This window comes from Amborella trichopoda, chromosome 11 (assembly GCF_054954075.1).
Source record: "Amborella trichopoda isolate Santa Cruz 75 chromosome 11, AtrichopodaSantaCruz75HAP2 v2.0, whole genome shotgun sequence".
Classification (NCBI taxonomy): Eukaryota; Viridiplantae; Streptophyta; class Magnoliopsida; order Amborellales; family Amborellaceae; genus Amborella; species Amborella trichopoda.
The window spans coordinates 24,446,998-24,460,555 of NC_142346.1; the positions used below are offsets into that span (position 1 = coordinate 24,446,998).

General features: G+C 35.6%; 1 protein-coding gene across 2 annotated transcripts in view; it reads left to right on the top strand.

Moving 5' to 3' along the window:
• Positions 1 to 13,341, top strand: part of LOC18446524 (P-loop containing nucleoside triphosphate hydrolases superfamily protein) — an 83,629-nt gene extending 70,288 nt beyond the window's left edge. For both annotated transcript variants that reach the window (XR_016044250.1, XM_088851691.1), the window contains exon 26: positions 13,107 to 13,341. The gene's annotated coding sequence lies outside the window, so the exon portion shown is untranslated. The remainder of the gene's footprint in view (positions 1 to 13,106) is intronic.
• Positions 13,342 to 13,558: the final 217 nt, after the last annotated feature.

Here is a 13,558-nt window from a genome sequence, read left to right on the forward strand (position 1 = left end):
ACATTCTACATAAAGGTATTACAATATTTTGATTTACTCAACCTTAAACGTCTAAAGGGAATGATGCCTGGAAGATCATGATCAAAGGTGTCCCATAGGAGCACAACACTTTGATAAACAACAATATGGAACAACCATTCTTAACAATCACCATGAATACCCATGCACCCATTTTTCAGTTTTATAATAAAACCCATAAACCTATTTGGGGAGAAACAAAATTATTCACTGTCTACCTTAGAAGCTTCTTTTGATCAATATGATAAATTTCTAATTTTATTACCAGTAAAATGGACCTTTTTTTTTGGGTTCAAGAACAGGGCATTATCATCTGAGACATGGAAAGAGAGAAACGAGCATAAATCCCACACTAAAGGTCATTATGATGCAAACCTAATTCTCAAGATCTATTAAGGCTAGAGACTTGGTAAACCTCAGTTTACCATTTCCTTATCTCTCTAAGGTTTTCGAAACCACCTTTTTTGTTATTGGGTCTTCAAAATTGGCGGTGTTTTTTTTTTGTAGAACGAGTTTCTCTCTTTACCCGCTGTTGCTTTAGAGAAAACAAGTTCCGTTGCTACTTGGAGCATCTTCTTAGCCCTTTTTGGTAGCACGGGTTTTTCTCTCTACCCGCTGCTGTTTAGAGAAAGCAAGTCATAAAAAAAAAGTCTTACTGTTATTTTCTTTGCAACTTTCTTTCTTTTTCAATCACGTCCATTGTACTGCATGGAGAAGTCATCGATCCATCTTCTCCCTTCTATCTTCATCACTCCGACGACCCGAGAATGTTGCTGGTTTCTCAACAACTCACCGGATAAAATTACCCACTCTGGAAGAGAGCCATGAAAATTGCTCTCGATGCCAAGAACAAACTTGGTTTCATCAACGACACCATTTCTTAGTCGAAAGAAGGTGCATCGAACCACGCTTCCTGCAATCGTTGCAATGCCATGGTCTTGTCCTGGATTTGGAACGCTGTTTGCAAGGATCTCACCAACAGCGTTATCTACTTTGAAACCGTGCAAGAAGCATGTGAGGATCTGCAAAAACGCTTTTCACAAGGTAATGCTGCTCAGATTTATCGCATTACTCATGACATTTCAAATCATGTTCAGAATCAGCTGACTGTCCTGCAATATTTCACCACACTTAAAAGATTTTAGGATGAAATTGATTCCCTAACTCTCACCCCAAAATGCTAATGTGGTTCTGTTAAAGAAATCACCCAATTGAAACAAAATGAAAGGGTGTTTCAGTTCTTGATGGGCCTGAATTACTCTTTTTCCAATGTGAGGAGCAATATCATCACCATGGATCCCTTGCCTTCCATGAACAAAGCATATGCTTTGATTCTTCAAGATGAATGACAATGAGCAGTTCAACTTCGTTCCGCACATCCCTTGGAAGGAGTTGCTATGGCTGTGAGTAACTTCGGTGGAAATGGTCGTGGCAGAGCTCGTGCAGACAACAATTACGCCAACCAATTTTGTGGAAGAGGCAATGGACGTAGAGGCCGAGGATGCGAAAAACCCTGTTGTGATCACTGTGGATATTTTGAGCATGTCCGGGATCAATGTCGCAAAGTTCATGGATTGCAAGCTCCTCGTAACATTGCCATTACTGCAAACGCTAGCAATAAGGACAACAATAGATTGGCCGAAAACTCTATAGTTGTTCACCTCTCTTTAGAGCAACATTCCCAACTTATGTCCTTGTTGAACATTGACAATAGCCTATCATCAGCTAACCTGGTAGGTATGACTATGTCTCGTACTTTTTTACTATCTCTTTTATCATCATGGATCATTGATACATGGGCATCTGATCACATATCATCCTCATTAGATCTTTTGTCAAGAAAAAATACCATGCATCCAAACCATAATGTCGGACTTCCAAATGGTGATATAGTTAACATTTCTCAAAAAGGAAATTGCTCCTTGTCACCTGATATTTTATATCCACGTTCTTTTGACTTGAACCTGTTATCCGTGAGTAAGCTAACCAAATCTCATAATTATGCTGCTATTTTTTTCCCTGATTACTGTTTATTCTAGGACTTAGCAACGAATACAGTGATAACTCTGGGTGAAGAACGTGACGGACTTTATTTCTATAGGAATAAAAGTTTATGCAATCAAACCTCCTCTTTTCAACTCTGACACAACCGCCTTGGTCACCCATGCAACCAACACTTGAGGTAGTTATCCAAAGACTTATCTTTTTTTTTTTTTTTCAGAAAATAGATGTTATCTTTGTGAAATTTTCCTTGTAGCTAAGCAAACTAGAAATCCATTTCCTTTGAGTTCTAATAAAAGTTTTGTTCCTTTTGAGCTTATTCATTGTGATATTTGGGAAGCATACTCAACACCAACACACACTGAAGCATGCTAGTTTTTAACTATTGTAGATGATTTAGCCGCTGCACATGGACCTTTTTAATGAAATTCAAAAGAGAGACCTTTTGCCATATCAAAATTTTTTATGCTATGGTTCAAAACCAATTCAACTCGACCATTAAAACGCTTAGATCCCACAATGACACTGAATTTCGCTCTCATCAAATGCAAAGTTTTATGAGTGAGAAAGGCATCTTACACCAAAGATCTTGTATCAACACTCCCCAACAAAATGGAGTGGCTAAACTCAAGCACATGGATCTACTTGAAAAAGCAAGAGCTCTTCGCTTCCAAGCTGGCCTACCCATTTTCTGTTGAGAATGTGTTTTAACTGCCACATACCTAATCAATTGATTACCTTCCTCTGTTTTACAAGGATATTCACCCCATGAGGCCTTGTTTAATACTAGAACTTCCTACCAATACCCTACGTGTGTTCGGCTGCTTGTGTTATGCTCACACCAAAGTATATGATAAGTTTTCTCCTCGTGCACGTAAGTGTATCTTTACTGGGTACCCTTACGGTCAGAAAGGATACATGCTATTTGACTTAGATGACCATAAATTCATTGTTAGTAGAGATGTCAATTTCCAAGTAAATATCTTCCTATTTCTTATTGAGAAAAGCAAAACCAAGGACCTCTCTCCTTCTTCGTCTATGCCCCTCCCACTCATTGAGGAGATTGAGATAAATCATCTTCGCTCACCTCCTCAACTAACTTCTGTTGTGCCTTCTTCTCCTTGCCCAACCCTTCTACTCAACTTCCCGAATTGCCACCACCTACCCCAATTACGGATTTTCCATCAGCTGAACTAACGCCATTGGATCCAATTCCTCCTATTAATGAACAACCTCGCAAATCTTCAAGAACGCCTCGTCCTCCCCGGTGGCTTGTAGATTGTCAATGCTTTCCAGCACTCTCTTCACCTACGACCAATACCACATCTTCGCATGGTCAACTAACAGGTATCACCTAACCCCTTGCTTATTACATCCCTTATGATAGATTTTTTTCCTCACATTGTGTCTTCTTTGCTTCCATATCATCTAACCATGAGCCCAGAAATTTACCATTGCCATGAAAGATGCCCGCTGGAGAGATGTCATGACTGTAGAGATAAGAGCGCTTGAATCCAACAATACTTGGACCGTTACACCCTTGCCACACGGCAAATATGCCATCAGGTGCAAGTGGGTGTACAAAATGAAATACCTTGCAGATGGAAGTGTTGAACGCTACAAAGCACGACTTGTAGTAAAAGGTTACACCCAAGCCGCAGGCATTGATTACCACGAGAAATTTGCTTCTGTGGCCAAACTTGTCACCTTCCGATGCCTCCTTACCATTGCAGCTGCTAATTCCTGGCCTTTATTCCAATTAGATGTCAACAATGCGTTCCTCCATGATGACTTAACTGAAGAAGTGTACATGCAATTGCCTCCTGGATTTCCTTAAAAGGGGGAGCATAGAGAACAACTTGTTTGTCGCCTAAAGAAATCTCTATACAACCTCAAACAAGCATTTGGAATCTGGTTTTCCAAATTCTCTACTTCCCTTATTCAAGCAGGTTTTCAACAATCCAAGGCAGACTATTCCATGTTCATTCTCAGAACTCAAGACCGGATTACAGTCATTCTTATCTATATTGATGACATCATTCTCACCGGGAATGATCCTCTTACAATTGATTCCATAAAACAGATTTTGCACTGTCAGTTCAAATTAAAGGATCTCGGATTCCTTAAGTATTTTTTGAGCACGAAATAGCTAGATCGAAAGAGGGAATATTTCTCTCCCAACGGAAATACACTTTGGACACTTTGGAAAAAATAGGTTTACTAGGGGCAAAACCCTTCGTATTTCCCATGGAACAAAATCTGAAACTTAATGCAGACGATGGAGCCCTTCTTTCAGACCCAAGCTCTTATCGACGACTTGTTGGGCGCTTGATTTACTTAACCATTACCCAGCAGAAAATCACATTCTCTATCAATGTCCTCAGTCATTTCATACAAACACCGAGACAACCTCATATGGATGCAACTATGTGTGTTCTCAAATATTTAAAATCAAATCTCGAAAAAGGCATCCTCATGCCATCGTCAAATTCCTTGCAACTCTCTGCATATTGCGACTCAGACTAGGCCAGCTGCCTTATTACTCATTGTTCTGTTATCGGATATTGTACATTTCTTGGAAACAACCCCATCTCTTGGCGAACCAAGAAACAATCCACCATATCTTGCTCATCTGCCTAAGCCGAGCATTGGGTCATGGCCACCACTACGTGTGAACTCATTTGGCTTAAAAATCTCCTTCAAGATTTAGGAGTTCTACGTTCACAGCCCTTGCTCATCTATTGCGATAATCAAGCTGCCTTACACATTGCATCCAACCATGTGTTTCACGAACGCACCAAACACATAGAGCTGGATTGTCATGTTGTTCGTGAGAAGTTACTTGCAGGCATCATCCAAAATCAATATCTCCAAACAAGTAATCAACGAGCATATATATTTATCAAGTGTCTCCAAAAAGAGAAATTTACTTATTTACAATCTAAGTTGTGTGTCATCGACTTACACACACCACTTTGAGGGGGAGTATTATGGCTAGAGACTCGATAAGCCTCAGTTTACTGTTTCCTTCTCAGCCTACATTTGAATGAGTCATATCTCATTCAATTTGTATTGATGTATAGATCCCTACAATTAAGGGATTGCAACCTTTAGGATTTGTATTGCTGTATAGATCCCTACAATTATGGGATTTCAAATTCTTCTATTCTCTACAAATACCCATTTTTGGGTAGTATGTATCATTGAAAAATTCGTTTCCATTCAAATCACTCCCCAAAGTTTCATATGATCAATCAAAACATTAACAAAAGAAGAAGGCAAAAAGCTTTATTGAACGAATTTCTTCAAAAGGATGCCTGAGATAATGGAGAGGGAGCTGAAATCTCTCTTTTACTTGTGAAAAAATAATGACAAAAATAAATATAAAAATCTGGAGGTTAGGGTATTAGTCTCACTGTTCGATTTCAATAGTCATACTACTCTATATTGTATCATTTCTCTTACCATTTCTCCAACCAATCTCACCCATTCTAGGGAGAGGGAGTTGCTAGCCTCCAAAATAATCTCACCCATTCTATAGAAAACATAATTCAAACACATTGAACCTTAAAAAGTGTTGGGTTTCAATAGTCATCCTACACCACATTCAATCAGTTTCTCCGACCAATATATCAATATTTGTTGATTTTCAAGAATACCAACTTGATATCATCTATTTTGCATATGTAATTTTTTTTTATTCCCTTCTTTACATCTTGTTTGTTGATATGAATTTGTTGAATATCACCATGTTAGATTACATCGGGCCAATGTCTATTAACAGGTTGGTGATGCAATTTTTAGAAATGGCCATTACCATAGGTCCATGTACATGATTAAGAGCGGCCTTGGCTGTGGTATTTAGAAGGAAAAACACCTTGGACTGTATTGTTATGACCCTCAGGCCCCTGCTACTGGTTACAAAGATTATGAAAATTGGTATATCCGTTAGACATGCACTTGTTTCTTAAATGTATTCTCTATTGAAAACATATATTCCTTTGTTTATCGCTGACTTTTGTTGGCTACTCGGCGGTGCTAGTTGCATTACCATAAATTCCTCAAAACTGATTACAGTTAGTTCCCTATACTTATTGAACTTGGTGGTTGTCTCAGAATGTACTAGGGACTGAATGTGTTGATCTTTTGTGAAGGACTGGGGTCAAAATAAAATATGAGAACGTGAACAATGATCCAAATGGGTACATAAAGAAATTGTCAGAAATGTGACGATCATTTTATGAATGGATGGACAATGATGGAGAGATATTGGACCCATTGGAACATCAAATAACCCAAGTGAACTGCCCAGTTTTCTTACTATTACTAACATTCATTATTTTTTATGATGGAATTTAGGACTAGATTCTGTGATCCTTTTCCATGAAACAATATACTATCGATTAAATTGCAAAACTTGAGAATTTAGGAAGTGAAACGTAGACTTTAAGATCTATGTTCTTAGTTACTCACTTTGATGCATGTTTGACTGATGCAGTTGGTTGTAGAATCTAAGTTTTTGTGAATGGAGTTGTTTTGTCATAGTTAACTACATTTGTCCTAGTTGCCATGATTTTGAGCTTGTCAAATTTCTCCGTTTGGGAAGATAAATATTATCTAATGAATGGGTCCATGTGTCATATGAACTGAATATGAAGTATTGATTCTATATCCTTGTGCTCTTTTCTTCATGGATTCACAACATTCTTATTCAATCCCTTGCCCCAAAAAGAAAAGCAAAAATCATTTTTGGACTCTCCTTTAGGATGATTCCTTTGTCGAGGTTATGGTAAATGAGGTCAAAAGGAGGTTTTACCAAAGAAGCTTGGAGTGACGTGGAGAAGGCAATGAAAGAGAAATATGGCGAGGAGTTTGATAAAGATAGGCTAAGGAATAGACTAACAACACTAAAGGAGAAATATAGTAATGTGAAAGACCTCCTCATTTTTGGATCAAGATTTGGTTGGAATGATGCTGCAAAAATGGTGACTATCGAAGAGGCAGTTTGGGATGATTTTATAGTAGTGAGAATCTCATTCTTCATATATGTGATTGCTTCATTCGCTTATGAGTGGTTTAGGTTCATGGGACACAAGTCTTTACCTTTAAATATGCAAGAACACCCATGAGCTAGTAAGTTTAGGGATGTGGCTAGGCGTAATTACCAGGATTTGGACATATGTTTGAAGATTTGATTGCAGATGGCCAATATAATCGAGCCGCCCATGATGCTATCCCTGAAGAAAGAGCACCATTACAAGATGTCGCTACCAATGAAAATACTAGTGGCAACTTCATTTCTCATGACATTGACCTAGTGGAGGAGGTGGCTACGTCCTCCCCTTCAAATGGTAATGATGGGACCTCAAAATCTTCCAAAAGGCACAAACGTTCCAGGGGATCGCAAGACAGTCGTGAGAAGAGAGATCATGCATATAAGGCACTAGATAAAATGGTTGCCGCCATGACCCAGTTGAGCACCTCTGCGCCTACCCCTGCCCCCACCCCCACACTTAGTATAAATGGTGTCGTAGAGGCATTCAAGGATGATTTAGATGAAGCAATGGTGTTGAAGGTTACAGATATCTTTGAGAGCCCAGTTAAAGCAAGAATGTTCTTCGTTGTACCTTCATCATATTGTACGGATATCCTTGATAACCCAGTTAAACTAAAAGTGAATATATCTCATAATTATTAATCCATACTTTATTCAAAATCCAGATTTTGAGAGTACCTTTGAATTTGAATGAAATAATGGGTTCTCAAAGAGGCAATTCTCCATTCATTCTTCAACAAAAAAAAGGGTGTCTTCCATCATTACTATTACATCTCTAATAGAGGTATTGAGAGGAAGGGCAAGGCATGAGAGAATGCTAAGGCGAGAGAGAGAGCGTATGGGATAGTATCTTGCATTTCTCCCTGAGTTTCTTAGGAGAGAGAGAGAGAGTATGGGGGAGGGAAAGGCATGAGAGTTAGATGGAGAGAGAATGGGGAAGGCAAGGGGAGAGACGTGTTCGAGAGGGGATAGAGTAGGAGGGCCAAACTTCAAAATTCTCTCATTTTTGTAATCGTCTTTTTAAGTTCTTTAGCTAAAAGTCTGAAATATCCTTGCATATAGGCTTTGGTCATCAAATAAAATGAGGGTAGTAAATTTAAACAGATATTACATAAGTCACTCTAACTTGAACCTATGATTTTTGGAGGGTTGTTAACTTTAGAAAATCCATATATATATATATATATATATATATATATATATATATATATATATATATATATATATATAGATGGAAAAATATATGGTGCGCAGCCTAGTGTAGATAAGCTAATGCGCCAACGATCCAGATTGAATCTGAGCCGATCTGACGATCACGTATGTTCGATAGTGTTTGAATTTTAATTTTTTTTCTACAAATCAGAACGATTTGAAATTTGGAGCATGTGTTCATAAAAGTAGTCGAATCTACTAAAAATATTTTACATGAAGACATTGACCAAAATACCTTTACAACTTTGTGGAGGTATTTTGGTCATTATTTTTCACATAAAATAAGTTTTTTAATATTTTTAGTAGATTCAACTATTTTTGATAAACACACATTCTAAATTTTAGGTTATTCTAATTTGTAGAAAAACCATTAAAATTCAAATACTATTGGATACTACCGAGCATCCGTGATTGTCAGATCAACCTACATTCAGTCTGCGCCATTAGCGTATTTAGCTTGTAGACACTAGGTTGCGCACCATATATATATAGATATTGCTAAGTCATGAACACCTTATGTCCAAATATTATGCAAATTGATAAAAAAGATCAAACTATTTTATTCCAAACAAACATGGAAAAATCAAATATGATTGTTCCCAAAACAATAAAATGGTTAGATATCAGACTACCACAGTCATGGGCATTACAACATGCCAATCAACCTCAAGAGGTTCCTCAACATCATATTCCTAATCAAATCATAGAACATCCTGATGGTAATATTGAAATTAAATTCCAACAATAACAAGTTCAAGATGATATAAATATAAACAGAAAAAGGAATATAAAAAATAAAATACCAAGTAGAAAATCCTATTCTACTGATCCGAATGTCATAATACTACCACCCCCGACTCAGTCTTATTCAATACCTAGTTAAGACCTACAATTTCAAGGAATAAGGAGAACAACAGATCATGTTGTTATTCCCAAATATACTCCTGAAACTAGTACTACAAATACCACTGAACTTAGTATAGACGAATTACAAGACTTTCAAATATTAACCTTACAAGTAGAAGAATATGACAATCCTCATGATAAATATTCAGACGAATATATAGCAGCATATTTAGCCGCTAAATTAGAAAGAAAAAAGAAAAAAATTAATCACATTTATATTAAGCAAGACTTTATGTCACATGAAAATAGACATATCAGACAATGGTATCTTACAAATATACCATTGCAGTTAAGAGAAAAATTACAGGCTAAATATAATCAATTCCTTAAAAAAGAAAGGGCAACAGAAGGATATTTTGTATGGTTAATAAGAAATTATCAACATAAACTTCATATTCCTTCTTCCTTGGATGAAATTCAAACAATAGAAGAAAAAACCTATATAAGCACTGATGGTACTACCACCGCTAGTACAGATCCACCTGAAAAAAGTATTATACTCAAAACAAAAGTCCCTATGAAGGATGAGCCTACTCAACCTTCCTCCTTATATGATATAATTGCTACTCCATATAAAATCTTACCTAAAGAACTTGGTAAAAAGCAGGAGTTAATACCTCATATTGTGGAACAAAATAATTATACCAATCTATACATGCAATCTTTAGGAAAGCAAGCAGAAAGGATAGAAAGACTTGTCACCAAAGAACAACCTTCTGCTACAAATATACCTAAATCAGTTTTGTTCAAGCCACCTCCAGAATTGAATAAGAATAAATTTCATATTGGAGATAATAATAAATCCCTTATGGATCAATTGATATCAAAATTATCCCAACTAGATATCAAGGGAATTCCTTCTCCAACAATAACTATTCCTCCTCCATCTATTGTAAATATACCACTTGAGTCCTCTGATAAAGGCAAAGCTATCTTACCCGAACATGAGACAATGATGCTTCAGGAAGAAGAACCAATAATAGAAGATACAATCCAAAATCAAGAAAAAGCATTTATGGATACTACCCCCATTACAGAAACCATAAATAGAATAGCCTATGGCAAATACTGGAAACCAGTAACAGCCTTACCATATCATAAGAGACCCACACCTGTTGATATACAAATGGAAGAAGATGCCATACAACAGGTAGTATCATACTCAGGAAGATCAATAATAAATTGGCAAATAGATGGATTATCAGAATTAAAAATATTGGATGTTATGAGGCATATGACTATGTATGCTTCTGCAAATAAAATGGCAGGCAACCCTGATCAAGAGGTTGCAAAAGCAATCGTTAATGGATTTACTGGCTGGTTACGAGGATGGTGGGATTTCTATGTAGATGATAACACCAAACAAAGAATCCTCAATAATACTAGGCAATGGACAGCCAGAAATGAACAAAACCAAGAAATAATATATACAGAAAGTGATGCTGTCAATACGCTAATATATACCATTACACTTCATTTTGTAGGCAGTACAGCTTTACTTGCAGCAAGATCAAATGATCTGCTATCTAATTTACGCTGTCCTACCCTATCTCATTACAAATGGTATAAAGATGTATTTTTCTCAAGATTATTAATAAGAGAAGACTGTCAGCTAGACCACTGGAAAGAAAAATTTATAGCTGGTCTACCATATTTGTTTGCTGAAAAAATCAAGGAAAGATTAAGGAAAAAACATAATGAAATTATTGTCTATTCATCATATACATTAGGAGAACTCTCCTCAGAAATATGTACTGAAGGTTTAGCCTTATGCACCGATATGAAATTAAAAAGACAATTAGATAAACAAAAAATCACTAAGCGAAAAGAGCTTGGTGACTTTTGCGAACAATTTGGATATTACCTTGATAAAAACAATATGCCTGACAAGCTCTATAAGAAGAAGAAAAAATATAAAAAGGAAAAATACAAAAAGAAAAATAAAGATAAAGACAGAAAGGGCTATAAAAAATCTAAAAAGAAACTAATTCATAAATTTTCTCCTAATACAAAGAAAAAGAGAAAATTACCAGTCTGTTATAAGTGTGGTAAATTAGGACACTATAAACACCAGTGTAAATTAAAAAAGAAAATAGAATCATTAAATTTAGATGAATCAATAAAACTTAAATTATATAATATATTTGATTATGATTCTTCATCTTCCACTTCTTCTGATTCTTATATTGATCAAATTCAAGATAATGATCTCATGTGGACAGACTCCTCTGACTCCACTGATGATTCAGATATACAATAATTATAGATTGGTATAATTATTTTGTTCCACAATATGAGGTATCAACTCCTGCTTTTTACCAAGTTCTTTAGGTAAGATTTTATATGGAGTAGCAATTATATCATATAAGGAGGAAGGTTGAGTAGGCTCATCCTTCATAGGGACTTTTGTTTTGAGTATAATACTTTTTTCAGGTGGATCTGTACTAGCTGTGGTAGTACCATCAGTGCTTATATAGGTTTTTTCTTCTATTGTTTGAATTTCATCCAAGGAAGAAGGAATATGAAGTTTATGTTGATAATTTCTTATTAACCATACAAAATATCCTTCTGTTGCCCTTTCCTTTTTAAGGAATTGATTATATTTAGCCTGTAATTTTTCTCTTAACTGCAATGGTATATTTGTAAGATACCATTGTCTGATATGTCTATTTTCATGTGACATAAAGTCTTGCTTAATATAATTGTGATTAATTTTTTTCTTTTTTCTTTCTAATTTAGCGGCTAAATATGCTGCTATATATTCGTTTGAATATTTATCATGAGGATTGTCATATTCTTCTACTTGTAAGGTTAATATTTGAAAGTCTTGTAATTCTTCTATTCTAGGTTCAGTGGTATTTGTAGTACTAGTTTCAAGAGTATATTTGGGAATAACAACATGATCTGTTGTTCTCCTTATTCCTTGAAATTGTAGGTCTGAACTAGGTATTGAATAAGACTGAGTCGGGGGTGGTAGTATTATGACATTCGGATCAGTAGAATAGGATTTTCTACTTGGTATTTTATTTTTTATATTTTTTTTTCTGTTTATATTTATATCATCTTGAATTTGTAATTGTTGGAATTTAATTTCAATATTACCATCAGGATGTTCTATGATTTGATTAGGAATATGATGTTGAGGAACCTCTTGAGGTTGATTGGCATGTTGTAATGCCCATGACTGTGGTAGTCTGATATCTGACCATTTTATTGTTTTGGGAACAATCATATTTGATTTTTCCATGTTTGTTTGGAATAAAATAGTTTGATCTTTTTGATCAATTTGCATAATATTTGGACATAAGGTGTTCATGACTTTGTAATATATTCTATAAACTATTGCTAAGTTTTGAGATCCTTGGGTCATATGGAACCCATGTGTTTTTCAAATTAATTGTTAATATATCTAATATATTTGGGTCAGTCAAAGAAACAGAAAAATTTGGAAAACAGTTAAAATATATGGGACCACTACAAAGGCTGGATTCGACCATGCCAAGTAGCGAGTCGGTGAATATATTGTGTCTTGTATCTCTTAGGCATACAAGCACAGACGTGTTCAACCCTAGTCGGGTCAAAGGTTTTACGGCTATTTGAATTAATCCAATATGTAAATATTTGTAGTTAAGTTCTTTATGTTTTTCAATGATTTTCTTTGACAGTAGGTGAAAGTCTTCTTGATTTTGAGTGACTGACAACTTTCTTCTACAGTCTTGATGGCATAACCCATCTTGAATCTGAATGATCCTTTATTATAAATGTCATGAATTGGTACTTTAGGTATGTTCCAATTTTGAATATTATGTTCAATGTCATCTATTACTATTTGTTCTTTGTTTTTTACTCCAAGTGTTTGAGATGAAGTTGCATTTTTACTAGTTAGATTCCTTATTAAATTTGCCATCCGTAGGTTGCGGATAATGACAATCTGGACATTCAGTGGCCCAGCGTTTTCCCTAAGCGGCTCTTCATGGTCTTGGCGGTACTTTACAATAGGCGTTCACTTGTCTCTTGCCTTAACTCTCGGACCAACTTTCTAGGATGTAAATTTAACTTAGTTTCGCTAGTCAAGATGTAACTTTTATCTCATACTACTTATTGATGTAAAAGAACAGATTTACTATTTTGACAGTTTAACTGTTCAACAGTGTATATATATATATATATATATATATATATATATATATATATATATATGGAAATGGCTGGCGTAAGCCACTAGCTAATGGAACAGTGAGCCTAACAAGTAAGATTCAATCTGAGCTGATCCAATGATCACGACTACATTTCGTATTTTAATTTTAATATTTTTTAACAAAATCTAAATCATTTGAAATTTGGAGTGTATATTCTTTAAAAATA